This window comes from Mustela putorius, unplaced genomic scaffold (genome assembly GCF_011764305.1).
Source record: "Mustela putorius furo isolate JIRA1106 unplaced genomic scaffold, ASM1176430v1.1 tig00004017_pilon_pilon_pilon, whole genome shotgun sequence".
Lineage (NCBI taxonomy): Eukaryota > Metazoa > Chordata > Mammalia > Carnivora > Mustelidae > Mustela > Mustela putorius.
In genome coordinates this window covers 328357-343992 of record NW_025422155.1, presented here as the reverse complement: position 1 = coordinate 343992, position 15636 = coordinate 328357, and positions in this window count along the sequence as shown.

Sequence of the window (15636 nt, the reverse complement as noted above, 5' to 3'; positions counted from 1 at the left end):
GACCGCACACTGAGCACATCAGACCTGCCATGGCCTTAGGTCATCATCTCTTCCCTACCTCAGTTTTCAGGCTTCAGAACCTAGACCTTATATCCAATCACTGCCCAGGGGTGACTGTGATGCAGAAATCAGAACTCATCCTTACCAATGCCAAGAAAACTTGTGGTTGGCATGTTGTCCAACGTTCACTGCAGGAGAAACCAGCATTCACCCTGAAGACCCCCCCCCCCCCATTATTGAGAGCGACGGGGGCATAAACAGGCACTGTGACCCTCAGCGTGAGTCCTGTCCTCTAGTAAGTCCTCTCAGTGGCTGGACCCTTAGATGTCATCATGGGCTTGACATGTCCCTAGGCCCCAATTTTTGACCAGATTTCTGGTTGTCCAGTCGCCCGTCCCCAGGGCTCTACTCTGGAATCCCTCATTTGGTGGGCCACCTGAGGTTGAAAAACAAAACAGAACAAATCAACAACAACAACAAAACAGACCTCTTCCATCCCACAGAATGACACCAAACTCTTTGGACGGGGCCAAACCCCCAGAGAGTAAGACTCGTCCAATTCCCATGAAGTCACCCGGAAATTTCACGACCATGAGTGACACGATATCCAGAGACAAAAACTTGAGCAAGAGCCTCACACTCGCCCTTTTTTCATATCTCGAAGTGTTCTCCTCATTTTCTGTAGATCAGTCCTGCCATACCTATGACCCAAAACATAAGCGGAGTTTGTGTTTTCAGACAACTGTCCAAACAACTCTGGCCTACCCACCCTACAGGCTCAGGCCCCTGGAGCAAAACCTGAGGACTGTGCTTGCCCTCTCCAAGGGAATTGTATGTGCCAATTCAAATGGCCAAAACCCAACTAATAGGATAAACCTCCAAAGTCCCTGAGGCCATCCCAATAGTTGTGGCTTCCCAGGACAAACAGGTGCAATCTGAGCCCATCTGAGCACCTACCGGCACTCAGACCCGTAGACTGATGTCCCCAGAAGTAAAAAGGAACGAACAGGCCCCTAGGCACGAATCGGATCCATTGCTTTGTTTTCCAGGCATTTCTCCTCAGAGGCCTGGATTTCAATACCAGCATATGGCTGTTTATTGACTCACCCATCAGAACAAATCGCATCTACACATGGGAAACTTGCACGTTGGAGCTGTGTCTAAGCCTCTGTTTAGGAGAATCCTTCAGGGCCCCAGTGCCACCGCTTCTTTCCAAGGTCTCCATAGACACAAAGACATATTAGGACACATCCACGGGAGAGTCCATTTCAGCTCAGCCTCCTCAGTTGCTCCCCCAGATCCAGCAGATCTAACCTGTCTTGTTGCTTGGAGACAATTGGATGCGAGGTGGGCTACCCATCCATCCATCCTTAGAACCCTGCTCAGAATCGTTGGCCAGGAGCCAACCAACAGGTCTCAATTGTCCTGCAGAAGAATCATTGCAGTTGGGAGCTTCTCACAACTCCCATCGTGGCAAAACCCCCATGGCCTCGTGATCCAACCCCCCTTCAAGAAGGAGCCGTCAGGGACAGAATGTCCAACCTGAGCGATCGTCTGATCCTCGCCCTTACTTCAGATGCACGAGATCTCGATTCCGGTCTGTAGATTGTGCCTGCCATATCCTCACCCAGAAACCTAGGTCTAGCTTTGGTTCTCAGACTTCCGTCCTCAGACTACTGGCCCACAAGCCGTCCAGTTTGGCAATCCAGAACTACAATGCAGCACTCTACCTGCCCTCCAGACGAAAAACATTGCCCTCTGGGGCTATCCAGAAACCCCAAATGAGGATTAACCTGCACGCCATTCGGCTGTACCCCAAATATATAGGCTGACCTGGGCACTAATGCCCTTTCTGACACAGCCTGAGCCTGGACCTCCTGGCCCCACCCAGAGAGCTGGCCGCACATTGAACACATCGGACCCGCCATGGCCTTAGGTCGTCATCCTTTCTCAACCTCGGTTTTCAGGCTTGAGAACCTAGACCTTATCTCCAATCACTGCCCGGGTTTAAAAATGATGCAGAAATCAGAACTCTTTCCCCATGGCAAGAAACATTTTGGTTGGCATGTTGTCCAAGGTTCAGTGTAGTTGAAACCAATGTGGCCCATGAGGCCCCGCCCATGCTATGGGCCACATTGGTCACAAACACACATTGTGACCCTCAGCCTGAGCCCAGTCCTCAGGTAAGGCCTCTCAGTGGCTGGATGAAGAGACAGCATATAGGGCTTGCGATGAACCTAGGCCCCAATGTTTCACCATAGTTCGGGTTGTCCCTTCACTCTTCCCCAGGGCTCTGCTTTGGAATTCCTCTTTTGGTGGGACACCTGAGGTAACAAACCTGAAAGGAGTCCTCCCATCCCACAAATTGACGAAAAACAATTGGGATCGGGCCAAATCCTCCGAGAGGAAGATTCGTCCATGGCCCATGAGGCCTACCCAACATTCCAGGGCCATCGCTGATACAAAAATCCAGAGACAAAACCCTGAGCAAACGCCTTAGACTCGCTCATTCTTCATATCCTGAAGAGTTCTTCCCATGGTTTGTAGATCGGGCGTCCATACCTACGTCCCCAAACCTAAGCTGAGTTTGTGTTTTCAGACTTCTGTCCTCAACTCCTGGGCCACACACCCTCCAGGCTGGGCCCCTGGAGCCACATATTAGGACTGTGCCTACCCAATCCTGGGAATTCTGCCCATTCCATTGTCCAAAATCGTACAAATTAGGAGAACCCTCCAAAGCCCCGGAGGCCATCCCAATGGTGTAGGTCTCCCGGGTGAAAAAAGGGCGGTCTGACACCAGCTGAGCATCTACCTCCACTCATACCATAGATGGATGTCCCCAGAGAAGAAGATTGAACCAGACAGGACCCTAGGCCATTATCGGATCCTTTGCTTTGGTTTACAGGCATGTCTCCTCAAAATCCTGGATTCCCATACCAGCATAGGGGTTTTCTTGAGGCACCATAAAACAAATCTCGTCTCCTCAAGGAAACGTGTGCATGGGAGTTATGCCAAAACTTAGGAGAATACTTCAGGTTACAGGTGCCACCGCCCCATTCCAAGGCCCTCATGGACACAAACACACATTAGGACCCATCCTCAGGAAAGTCCATTTCAACACAGCCTCCCCCCGTTTACTCCCGCAGATGCATCAGATCTAAACTATCTTGTTGCTAGGAGACAATTGGAATGCGATGCGGGCTTCCCAGTCATCCATCCTAGAACGGTGCTCTGGAGTAATTCCATATGGGATGTCCTGGAGCTGTCCAACAGGTCTCAATTGTCCCGCAGAAGGAATCCTTGAAGGGGGCTTCCCAGAACTCCCAACGTGGGAAAACCTCCAGGGCCTCGAGATTCCGCTCCCTTCATGAAGGGGCCGTCAGGCACAGAAACTCCAACCTGAGCCAACGTCTGATCCTCGCCCTGACATCAGATGCATGAGATATTGGTTCAGATCTGCAGGGGGTACCTGCCGTGCCCCCTCACCCTGAAACCGAAGCCTAGCTTGTGTTCTCAGACTTCCGTCCTCACACTCCTGGCCCCGAAACCCTCAAGTTTGGCAATTCCGGAACGACAATGAGCACTCTGCCTGCCCTCTAGAAAAAATATATTGATTAAGAGCTGCCCAGGCAGCTTAAAGGAGGAAAAACCTACACGGCACTCAAATGTACCCAAATTATATAGTCTAACCTGGGCACTAATGCACTGTCTGACACAACCTGAGCCCGGACCTCCTGAGAAACACCCAGACAGCTGACCGCACACTGAGCACATCAGACCTGCCATGGCCTTAGGTCATCATCTCTTCCCTACCTCAGTTTTCAGGCTTCAGAACCTAGACCTTATCTCCAATCACTGCCCAGGGGTGACTGTGATGCAGAAATCAGAACTCATCCTTACCAATGCCAAGAAAACTTGTGGTTGGCATGTTGTCCAACGTTCACTGCAGGAGAAACCAGCATTCACCCTGAAGACCCCCCCCCATTATTGAGAGCGACGGGGGCATAAACAGGCACTGTGACCCTCAGCGTGAGTCCTGTCCTCTAGTAAGTCCTCTCAGTGGCTGGACCCTTAGATGTCATCATGGGCTTGACATGTCCCTAGGCCCCAATTTTTGACCAGATTTCTGGTTGTCCAGTCGCCCGTCCCCAGGGCTCTACTCTGGAATCCCTCATTTGGTGGGCCACCTGAGGTTGAAAAACAAAACAGAACAAATCAACAACAACAACAAAACAGACCTCTTCCATCCCACAGAATGACACCAAACTCTTTGGACGGGGCCAAACCCCCAGAGAGTAAGACTCGTCCAATTCCCATGAAGTCACCCGGAAATTTCACGACCATGAGTGACACGATATCCAGAGACAAAAACTTGAGCAAGAGCCTCACACTCGCCCTTTTTTCATATCTCGAAGTGTTCTCCTCATTTTCTGTAGATCAGTCCTGCCATACCTATGACCCAAAACATAAGCGGAGTTTGTGTTTTCAGACAACTGTCCAAACAACTCTGGCCTACCCACCCTACAGGCTCAGGCCCCTGGAGCAAAACCTGAGGACTGTGCTTGCCCTCTCCAAGGGAATTGTATGTGCCAATTCAAATGGCCAAAACCCAACTAATAGGATAAACCTCCAAAGTCCCTGAGGCCATCCCAATAGTTGTGGCTTCCCAGGACAAACAGGTGCAATCTGAGCCCATCTGAGCACCTACCGGCACTCAGACCCGTAGACTGATGTCCCCAGAAGTAAAAAGGAACGAACAGGCCCCTAGGCACGAATCGGATCCATTGCTTTGTTTTCCAGGCATTTCTCCTCAGAGGCCTGGATTTCAATACCAGCATATGGCTGTTTATTGACTCACCCATCAGAACAAATCGCATCTACACATGGGAAACTTGCACGTTGGAGCTGTGTCTAAGCCTCTGTTTAGGAGAATCCTTCAGGGCCCCAGTGCCACCGCTTCTTTCCAAGGTCTCCATAGACACAAAGACATATTAGGACACATCCACGGGAGAGTCCATTTCAGCTCAGCCTCCTCAGTTGCTCCCCCAGATCCAGCAGATCTAACCTGTCTTGTTGCTTGGAGACAATTGGATGCGAGGTGGGCTACCCATCCATCCATCCTTAGAACCCTGCTCAGAATCGTTGGCCAGGAGCCAACCAACAGGTCTCAATTGTCCTGCAGAAGAATCATTGCAGTTGGGAGCTTCTCACAACTCCCATCGTGGCAAAACCCCCATGGCCTCGTGATCCAACCCCCCTTCAAGAAGGAGCCGTCAGGGACAGAATGTCCAACCTGAGCGATCGTCTGATCCTCGCCCTTACTTCAGATGCACGAGATCTCGATTCCGGTCTGTAGATTGTGCCTGCCATATCCTCACCCAGAAACCTAGGTCTAGCTTTGGTTCTCAGACTTCCGTCCTCAGACTACTGGCCCACAAGCCGTCCAGTTTGGCAATCCAGAACTACTACAATGCAGCACTCTACCTGCCCTCCAGACGAAAAACATTGCCCTCTGGGGCTATCCAGAAACCCCAAATGAGGATTAACCTGCACGCCATTCGGCTGTACCCCAAATATATAGGCTGACCTGGGCACTAATGCCCTTTCTGACACAGCCTGAGCCTGGACCTCCTGGCCCCACCCAGAGAGCTGGCCGCACATTGAACACATCGGACCCGCCATGGCCTTAGGTCGTCATCCTTTCTCAACCTCGGTTTTCAGGCTTGAGAACCTAGACCTTATCTCCAATCACTGCCCGGGTTTAAAAATGATGCAGAAATCAGAACTCTTTCCCCATGGCAAGAAACATTTTGGTTGGCATGTTGTCCAAGGTTCAGTGTAGTTGAAACCAATGTGGCCCATGAGGCCCCGCCCATGCTATGGGCCACATTGGTCACAAACACACATTGTGACCCTCAGCCTGAGCCCAGTCCTCAGGTAAGGCCTCTCAGTGGCTGGATGAAGAGACAGCATATAGGGCTTGCGATGAACCTAGGCCCCAATGTTTCACCATAGTTCGGGTTGTCCCTTCACTCTTCCCCAGGGCTCTGCTTTGGAATTCCTCTTTTGGTGGGACACCTGAGGTAACAAACCTGAAAGGAGTCCTCCCATCCCACAAATTGACGAAAAACAATTGGGATCGGGCCAAATCCTCCGAGAGGAAGATTCGTCCATGGCCCATGAGGCCTACCCAACATTCCAGGGCCATCGCTGATACAAAATCCAGAGACAAAACCCTGAGCAAACGCCTTAGACTCGCTCATTCTTCATATCCTGAAGAGTTCTTCCCATGGTTTGTAGATCGGGCGTCCATACCTACGTCCCCAAACCTAAGCTGAGTTTGTGTTTTCAGACTTCTGTCCTCAAACTCCTGGGCCACACACCCTCCAGGCTGGGCCCCTGGAGCCACATATTAGGACTGTGCCTACCCAATCCTGGGAATTCTGCCCATTCCATTGTCCAAAATCGTACAAATTAGGAGAACCCTCCAAAGCCCCGGAGGCCATCCCAATGGTGTAGGTCTCCCGGGTGAAAAAAGGGCGGTCTGACACCAGCTGAGCATCTACCTCCACTCATACCATAGATGGATGTCCCCAGAGAAAAAGATTGAACCAGACAGGACCCTAGGCCATTATCGGATCCTTTGCTTTGGTTTACAGGCATGTCTCCTCAAAATCCTGGATTCCCATACCAGCATAGGGGTTTTCTTGAGGCACCATAAAACAAATCTCGTCTCCTCAAGGAAACGTGTGCATGGGAGTTATGCCAAAACTTAGGAGAATACTTCAGGTTACAGGTGCCACCGCCCCATTCCAAGGCCCTCATGGACACAAACACACATTAGGACCCATCCTCAGGAAAGTCCATTTCAACACAGCCTCCCCGGTTACTCCCGCAGATGCATCAGATCTAAACTATCTTGTTGCTAGGAGACAATTGGAATGCGATGCGGGCTTCCCAGTCATCCATCCTAGAACGGTGCTCTGGAGTAATTCCATATGGGATGTCCTGGAGCTGTCCAACAGGTCTCAATTGTCCCGCAGAAGGAATCCTTGAAGGGGGCTTCCCAGAACTCCCAACGTGGGAAAACCTCCAGGGCCTCGAGATTCCGCTCCCTTCATGAAGGGGCCGTCAGGCACAGAAACTCCAACCTGAGCCAACGTCTGATCCTCGCCCTGACATCAGATGCATGAGATATTGGTTCAGATCTGCAGGGGGTACCTGCCGTGCCCTCACCCTGAAACCGAAGCCTAGCTTGTGTTCTCAGACTTCCGTCCTCACACTCCTGGCCCCGAAACCCTCAAGTTTGGCAATTCCGGAACGACAATGAGCACTCTGCCTGCCCTCTCTAGAAAAAATATATTGATTAAGAGCTGCCCAGGCAGCTTAAAGGAGGAAAAACCTACACGGCACTCAAATGTACCCAAATTATATAGTCTAACCTGGGCACTAATGCACTGTCTGACACAACCTGAGCCCGGACCTCCTGAGAAACACCCAGACAGCTGACCGCACACTGAGCACATCAGACCTGCCATGGCCTTAGGTCATCATCTCTTCCCTACCTCAGTTTTCAGGCTTCAGAACCTAGACCTTATATCTCCAATCACTGCCCAGGGGTGACTGTGATGCAGAAATCAGAACTCATCCTTACCAATGCCAAGAAAACTTGTGGTTGGCATGTTGTCCAACGTTCACTGCAGGAGAAACCAGCATTCACCCTGAAGACCCCCCCCCATTATTGAGAGCGACGGGGGCATAAACAGGCACTGTGACCCTCAGCGTGAGTCCTGTCCTCTAGTAAGTCCTCTCAGTGGCTGGACCCTTAGATGTCATCATGGGCTTGACATGTCCCTAGGCCCCAATTTTTGACCAGATTTCTGGTTGTCCAGTCGCCCGTCCCCAGGGCTCTACTCTGGAATCCCTCATTTGGTGGGCCACCTGAGGTTGAAAAACAAAACAGAACAAATCAACAACAACAACAAAACAGACCTCTTCCATCCCACAGAATGACACCAAACTCTTTGGACGGGGCCAAACCCCCAGAGAGTAAGACTCGTCCAATTCCCATGAAGTCACCCGGAAATTTCACGACCATGAGTGACACGATATCCAGAGACAAAAACTTGAGCAAGAGCCTCACACTCGCCCTTTTTTCATATCTCGAAGTGTTCTCCTCATTTTCTGTAGATCAGTCCTGCCATACCTATGACCCAAAACATAAGCGGAGTTTGTGTTTTCAGACAACTGTCCAAACAACTCTGGCCTACCCACCCTACAGGCTCAGGCCCCTGGAGCAAAACCTGAGGACTGTGCTTGCCCTCTCCAAGGGAATTGTATGTGCCAATTCAAATGGCCAAAACCCAACTAATAGGATAAACCTCCAAAGTCCCTGAGGCCATCCCAATAGTTGTGGCTTCCTTAGAACCCTGCTCAGAATCGTTGGCCAGGAGCCAACCAACAGGTCTCAATTGTCCTGCAGAAGAATCATTGCAGTTGGGAGCTTCTCACAACTCCCATCGTGGCAAAACCCCCATGGCCTCGTGATCCAACCCCCCTTCAAGAAGGAGCCGTCAGGGACAGAATGTCCAACCTGAGCGATCGTCTGATCCTCGCCCTTACTTCAGATGCACGAGATCTCGATTCCGGTCTGTAGATTGTGCCTGCCATATCCTCACCCAGAAACCTAGGTCTAGCTTTGGTTCTCAGACTTCCGTCCTCAGACTACTGGCCCACAAGCCGTCCAGTTTGGCAATCCAGAACTACAATGCAGCACTCTACCTGCCCTCCAGACGAAAAACATTGCCCTCTGGGGCTATCCAGAAACCCCAAATGAGGATTAACCTGCACGCCATTCGGCTGTACCCCCAAATATATAGGCTGACCTGGGCACTAATGCCCTTTCTGACACAGCCTGAGCCTGGACCTCCTGGCCCCACCCAGAGAGCTGGCCGCACATTGAACACATCGGACCCGCCATGGCCTTAGGTCGTCATCCTTTCTCAACCTCGGTTTTCAGGCTTGAGAACCTAGACCTTATCTCCAATCACTGCCCGGGTTTAAAAATGATGCAGAAATCAGAACTCTTTCCCCATGGCAAGAAACATTTTGGTTGGCATGTTGTCCAAGGTTCAGTGTAGTTGTTGAAACCAATGTGGCCCATGAGGCCCCGCCCATGCTATGGGCCACATTGGTCACAAACACACATTGTGACCCTCAGCCTGAGCCCAGTCCTCAGGTAAGGCCTCTCAGTGGCTGGATGAAGAGACAGCATATAGGGCTTGCGATGAACCTAGGCCCCAATGTTTCACCATAGTTCGGGTTGTCCCTTCACTCTTCCCCAGGGCTCTGCTTTGGAATTCCTCTTTTGGTGGGACACCTGAGGTAACAAACCTGAAAGGAGTCCTCCCATCCCACAAATTGACGAAAAACAATTGGGATCGGGCCAAATCCTCCGAGAGGAAGATTCGTCCATGGCCCATGAGGCCTACCCAACATTCCAGGGCCATCGCTGATACAAAATCCAGAGACAAAACCCTGAGCAAACGCCTTAGACTCGCTCATTCTTCATATCCTGAAGAGTTCTTCCCATGGTTTGTAGATCGGGCGTCCATACCTACGTCCCCAAACCTAAGCTGAGTTTGTGTGTTTTCAGACTTCTGTCCTCAAACTCCTGGGCCACACACCCTCCAGGCTGGGCCCCTGGAGCCACATATTAGGACTGTGCCTACCCAATCCTGGGAATTCTGCCCATTCCATTGTCCAAAATCGTACAAATTAGGAGAACCCTCCAAAGCCCCGGAGGCCATCCCAATGGTGTAGGTCTCCCGGGTGAAAAAAGGGCGGTCTGACACCAGCTGAGCATCTACCTCCACTCATACCATAGATGGATGTCCCCAGAGAAGAAGATTGAACCAGACAGGACCCTAGGCCATTATCGGATCCTTTGCTTTGGTTTACAGGCATGTCTCCTCAAAATCCTGGATTCCCATACCAGCATAGGGGTTTTCTTGAGGCACCATAAAACAAATCTCGTCTCCTCAAGGAAACGTGTGCATGGGAGTTATGCCAAAACTTAGGAGAATACTTCAGGTTACAGGTGCCACCGCCCCATTCCAAGGCCCTCATGGACACAAACACACATTAGGACCCATCCTCAGGAAAGTCCATTTCAACACAGCCTCCCCGGTTACTCCCGCAGATGCATCAGATCTAAACTATCTTGTTGCTAGGAGACAATTGGAATGCGATGCGGGCTTCCCAGTCATCCATCCTAGAACGGTGCTCTGGAGTAATTCCATATGGGATGTCCTGGAGCTGTCCAACAGGTCTCAATTGTCCCGCAGAAGGAATCCTTGAAGGGGGCTTCCCAGAACTCCCAACGTGGGAAAACCTCCAGGGCCTCGAGATTCCGCTCCCTTCATGAAGGGGCCGTCAGGCACAGAAACTCCAACCTGAGCCAACGTCTGATCCTCGCCCTGACATCAGATGCATGAGATATTGGTTCAGATCTGCAGGGGGTACCTGCCGTGCCCTCACCCTGAAACCGAAGCCTAGCTTGTGTTCTCAGACTTCCGTCCTCACACTCCTGGCCCCGAAACCCTCAAGTTTGGCAATTCCGGAACGACAATGAGCACTCTGCCTGCCCTCTAGAAAAAATATATTGATTAAGAGCTGCCCAGGCAGCTTAAAGAGAGGAAAAACCCTACACGGCACTCAAATGTACCCAAATTATATAGTCTAACCTGGGCACTAATGCACTGTCTGACACAACCTGAGCCCGGACCTCCTGAGAAACACCCAGACAGCTGACCGCACACTGAGCACATCAGACCTGCCATGGCCTTAGGTCATCATCTCTTCCCTACCTCAGTTTTCAGGCTTCAGAACCTAGACCTTATCTCCAATCACTGCCCAGGGGTGACTGTGATGCAGAAATCAGAACTCATCCTTACCAATGCCAAGAAAACTTGTGGTTGGCATGTTGTCCAACGTTCACTGCAGGAGAAACCAGCATTCACCCTGAAGACCCCCCCCCCCATTATTGAGAGCGACGGGGGCATAAACAGGCACTGTGACCCTCAGCGTGAGTCCTGTCCTCTAGTAAGTCCTCTCAGTGGCTGGACCCTTAGATGTCATCATGGGCTTGACATGTCCCTAGGCCCCAATTTTTGACCAGATTTCTGGTTGTCCAGTCGCCCGTCCCCAGGGCTCTACTCTGGAATCCCTCATTTGGTGGGCCACCTGAGGTTGAAAAACAAAACAGAACAAATCAACAACAACAACAAAACAGACCTCTTCCATCCCACAGAATGACACCAAACTCTTTGGACGGGGCCAAACCCCCAGAGAGTAAGACTCGTCCAATTCCCATGAAGTCACCCGGAAATTTCACGACCATGAGTGACACGATATCCAGAGACAAAAACTTGAGCAAGAGCCTCACACTCGCCCTTTTTTCATATCTCGAAGTGTTCTCCTCATTTTCTGTAGATCAGTCCTGCCATACCTATGACCCAAAACATAAGCGGAGTTTGTGTTTTCAGACAACTGTCCAAACAACTCTGGCCTACCCACCCTACAGGCTCAGGCCCCTGGAGCAAAACCTGAGGACTGTGCTTGCCCTCTCCAAGGGAATTGTATGTGCCCAATTCAAATGGCCAAAACCCAACTAATAGGATAAACCTCCAAAGTCCCTGAGGCCATCCCAATAGTTGTGGCTTCCCAGGACAAACAGGTGCAATCTGAGCCCATCTGAGCACCTACCGGCACTCAGACCCGTAGACTGATGTCCCCAGAAGTAAAAAGGAACGAACAGGCCCCTAGGCACGAATCGGATCCATTGCTTTGTTTTCCAGGCATTTCTCCTCAGAGGCCTGGATTTCAATACCAGCATATGGCTGTTTATTGACTCACCCATCAGAACAAATCGCATCTACACATGGGAAACTTGCACGTTGGAGCTGTGTCTAAGCCTCTGTTTAGGAGAATCCTTCAGGGCCCCAGTGCCACCGCTTCTTTCCAAGGTCTCCATAGACACAAAGACATATTAGGACACATCCACGGGAGAGTCCATTTCAGCTCAGCCTCCTCAGTTGCTCCCCCAGATCCAGCAGATCTAACCTGTCTTGTTGCTTGGAGACAATTGGATGCGAGGTGGGCTACCCATCCATCCATCCTTAGAACCCTGCTCAGAATCGTTGGCCAGGAGCCAACCAACAGGTCTCAATTGTCCTGCAGAAGAATCATTGCAGTTGGGAGCTTCTCACAACTCCCATCGTGGCAAAACCCCCATGGCCTCGTGATCCAACCCCCCTTCAAGAAGGAGCCGTCAGGGACAGAATGTCCAACCTGAGCGATCGTCTGATCCTCGCCCTTACTTCAGATGCACGAGATCTCGATTCCGGTCTGTAGATTGTGCCTGCCATATCCTCACCCAGAAACCTAGGTCTAGCTTTGGTTCTCAGACTTCCGTCCTCAGACTACTGGCCCACAAGCCGTCCAGTTTGGCAATCCAGAACTACAATGCAGCACTCTACCTGCCCTCCAGACGAAAAACATTGCCCTCTGGGGCTATCCAGAAACCCCAAATGAGGATTAACCTGCACGCCATTCGGCTGTACCCCAAATATATAGGCTGACCTGGGCACTAATGCCCTTTCTGACACAGCCTGAGCCTGGACCTCCTGGCCCCACCCAGAGAGCTGGCCGCACATTGAACACATCGGACCCGCCATGGCCTTAGGTCGTCATCCTTTCTCAACCTCGGTTTTCAGGCTTGAGAACCTAGACCTTATCTCCAATCACTGCCCGGGTTTAAAAATGATGCAGAAATCAGAACTCTTTCCCCATGGCAAGAAACATTTTGGTTGGCATGTTGTCCAAGGTTCAGTGTAGTTGAAACCAATGTGGCCCATGAGGCCCCGCCCCCATGCTATGGGCCACATTGGTCACAAACACACATTGTGACCCTCAGCCTGAGCCCAGTCCTCAGGTAAGGCCTCTCAGTGGCTGGATGAAGAGACAGCATATAGGGCTTGCGATGAACCTAGGCCCCAATGTTTCACCATAGTTCGGGTTGTCCCTTCACTCTTCCCCAGGGCTCTGCTTTGGAATTCCTCTTTTGGTGGGACACCTGAGGTAACAAACCTGAAAGGAGTCCTCCCATCCCACAAATTGACGAAAAAACAATTGGGATCGGGCCAAATCCTCCGAGAGGAAGATTCGTCCATGGCCCATGAGGCCTACCCAACATTCCAGGGCCATCGCTGATACAAAATCCAGAGACAAAACCCTGAGCAAACGCCGCCTTAGACTCGCTCATTCTTCATATCCTGAAGAGTTCTTCCCATGGTTTGTAGATCGGGCGTCCATACCTACGTCCCCAAACCTAAGCTGAGTTTGTGTTTTCAGACTTCTGTCCTCAAACTCCTGGGCCACACACCCTCCAGGCTGGGCCCCTGGAGCCACATATTAGGACTGTGCCTACCCAATCCTGGGAATTCTGCCCATTCCATTGTCCAAAATCGTACAAATTAGGAGAACCCTCCAAAGCCCCGGAGGCCATCCCAATGGTGTAGGTCTCCCGGGTGAAAAAAGGGCGGTCTGACACCAGCTGAGCATCTACCTCCACTCATACCATAGATGGATGTCCCCAGAGAAGAAGATTGAACCAGACAGGACCCTAGGCCATTATCGGATCCTTTGCTTTGGTTTACAGGCATGTCTCCTCAAAATCCTGGATTCCCATACCAGCATAGGGGTTTTCTTGAGGCACCATAAAAACAAATCTCGTCTCCTCAAGGAAACGTGTGCATGGGAGTTATGCCAAAACTTAGGAGAATACTTCAGGTTACAGGTGCCACCGCCCCATTCCAAGGCCCTCATGGACACAAACACACATTAGGACCCATCCTCAGGAAAGTCCATTTCAACACAGCCTCCCCGGTTACTCCCGCAGATGCATCAGATCTAAACTATCTTGTTGCTAGGAGACAATTGGAATGCGATGCGGGCTTCCCAGTCATCCATCCTAGAACGGTGCTCTGGAGTAATTCCATATGGGATGTCCTGGAGCTGTCCAACAGGTCTCAATTGTCCCGCAGAAGGAATCCTTGAAGGGGGCTTCCCAGAACTCCCAACGTGGGAAAACCTCCAGGGCCTCGAGATTCCGCTCCCTTCATGAAGGGGCCGTCAGGCACAGAAACTCCAACCTGAGCCAACGTCTGATCCTCGCCCTGACATCAGATGCATGAGATATTGGTTCAGATCTGCAGGGGGTACCTGCCGTGCCCTCACCCTGAAACCGAAGCCTAGCTTGTGTTCTCAGACTTCCGTCCTCACACTCCTGGCCCCGAAACCCTCAAGTTTGGCAATTCCGGAACGACAATGAGCACTCTGCCTGCCCTCTAGAAAAAATATATTGATTAAGAGCTGCCCAGGCAGCTTAAAGGAGGAAAAACCTACACGGCACTCAAATGTACCCAAATTATATAGTCTAACCTGGGCACTAATGCACTGTCTGACACAACCTGAGCCCGGACCTCCTGAGAAACACCCAGACAGCTGACCGCACACTGAGCACATCAGACCTGCCATGGCCTTAGGTCATCATCTCTTCCCTACCTCAGTTTTCAGGCTTCAGAACCTAGACCTTATCTCCAATCACTGCCCAGGGGTGACTGTGATGCAGAAATCAGAACTCATCCTTACCAATGCCAAGAAAACTTGTGGTTGGCATGTTGTCCAACGTTCACTGCAGGAGAAACCAGCATTCACCCTGAAGACCCCCCCCCCATATTGAGAGCGACGGGGGCATAAACAGGCACTGTGACCCTCAGCGTGAGTCCTGTCCTCTAGTAAGTCCTCTCAGTGGCTGGACCCTTAGATGTCATCATGGGCTTGACATGTCCCTAGGCCCCAATTTTTGACCAGATTTCTGGTTGTCCAGTCGCCCGTCCCCAGGGCTCTACTCTGGAATCCCTCATTTGGTGGGCCACCTGAGGTTGAAAAACAAAACAGAACAAATCAACAACAACAACAAAACAGACCTCTTCCATCCCACAGAATGACACCAAACTCTTTGGACGGGGCCAAACCCCCAGAGAGTAAGACTCGTCCAATTCCCATGAAGTCACCCGGAAATTTCACGACCATGAGTGACACGATATCCAGAGACAAAAAAACTTGAGCAAGAGCCTCACACTCGCCCTTTTTTTCATATCTCGAAGTGTTCTCCTCATTTTCTGTAGATCAGTCCTGCCATACCTATGACCCAAAACATAAGCGGAGTTTGTGTTTTCAGACAACTGTCCAAACAACTCTGGCCTACCCACCCTACAGGCTCAGGCCCCTGGAGCAAAACCTGAGGACTGTGCTTGCCCTCTCCAAGGGAATTGTATGTGCCAATTCAAATGGCCAAAACCCAACTAATAGGATAAACCTCCAAAGTCCCTGAGGCCATCCCAATAGTTGTGGCTTCCCAGGACAAACAGGTGCAATCTGAGCCCATCTGAGCACCTACCGGCACTCAGACCCGTAGACTGATGTCCCCAGAAGTAAAAAGGAACGAACAGGCCCCTAGGCACGAATCGGATCCATTGCTTTGTTTTCCAGGCATTTCTCCTCAGAGGCCTG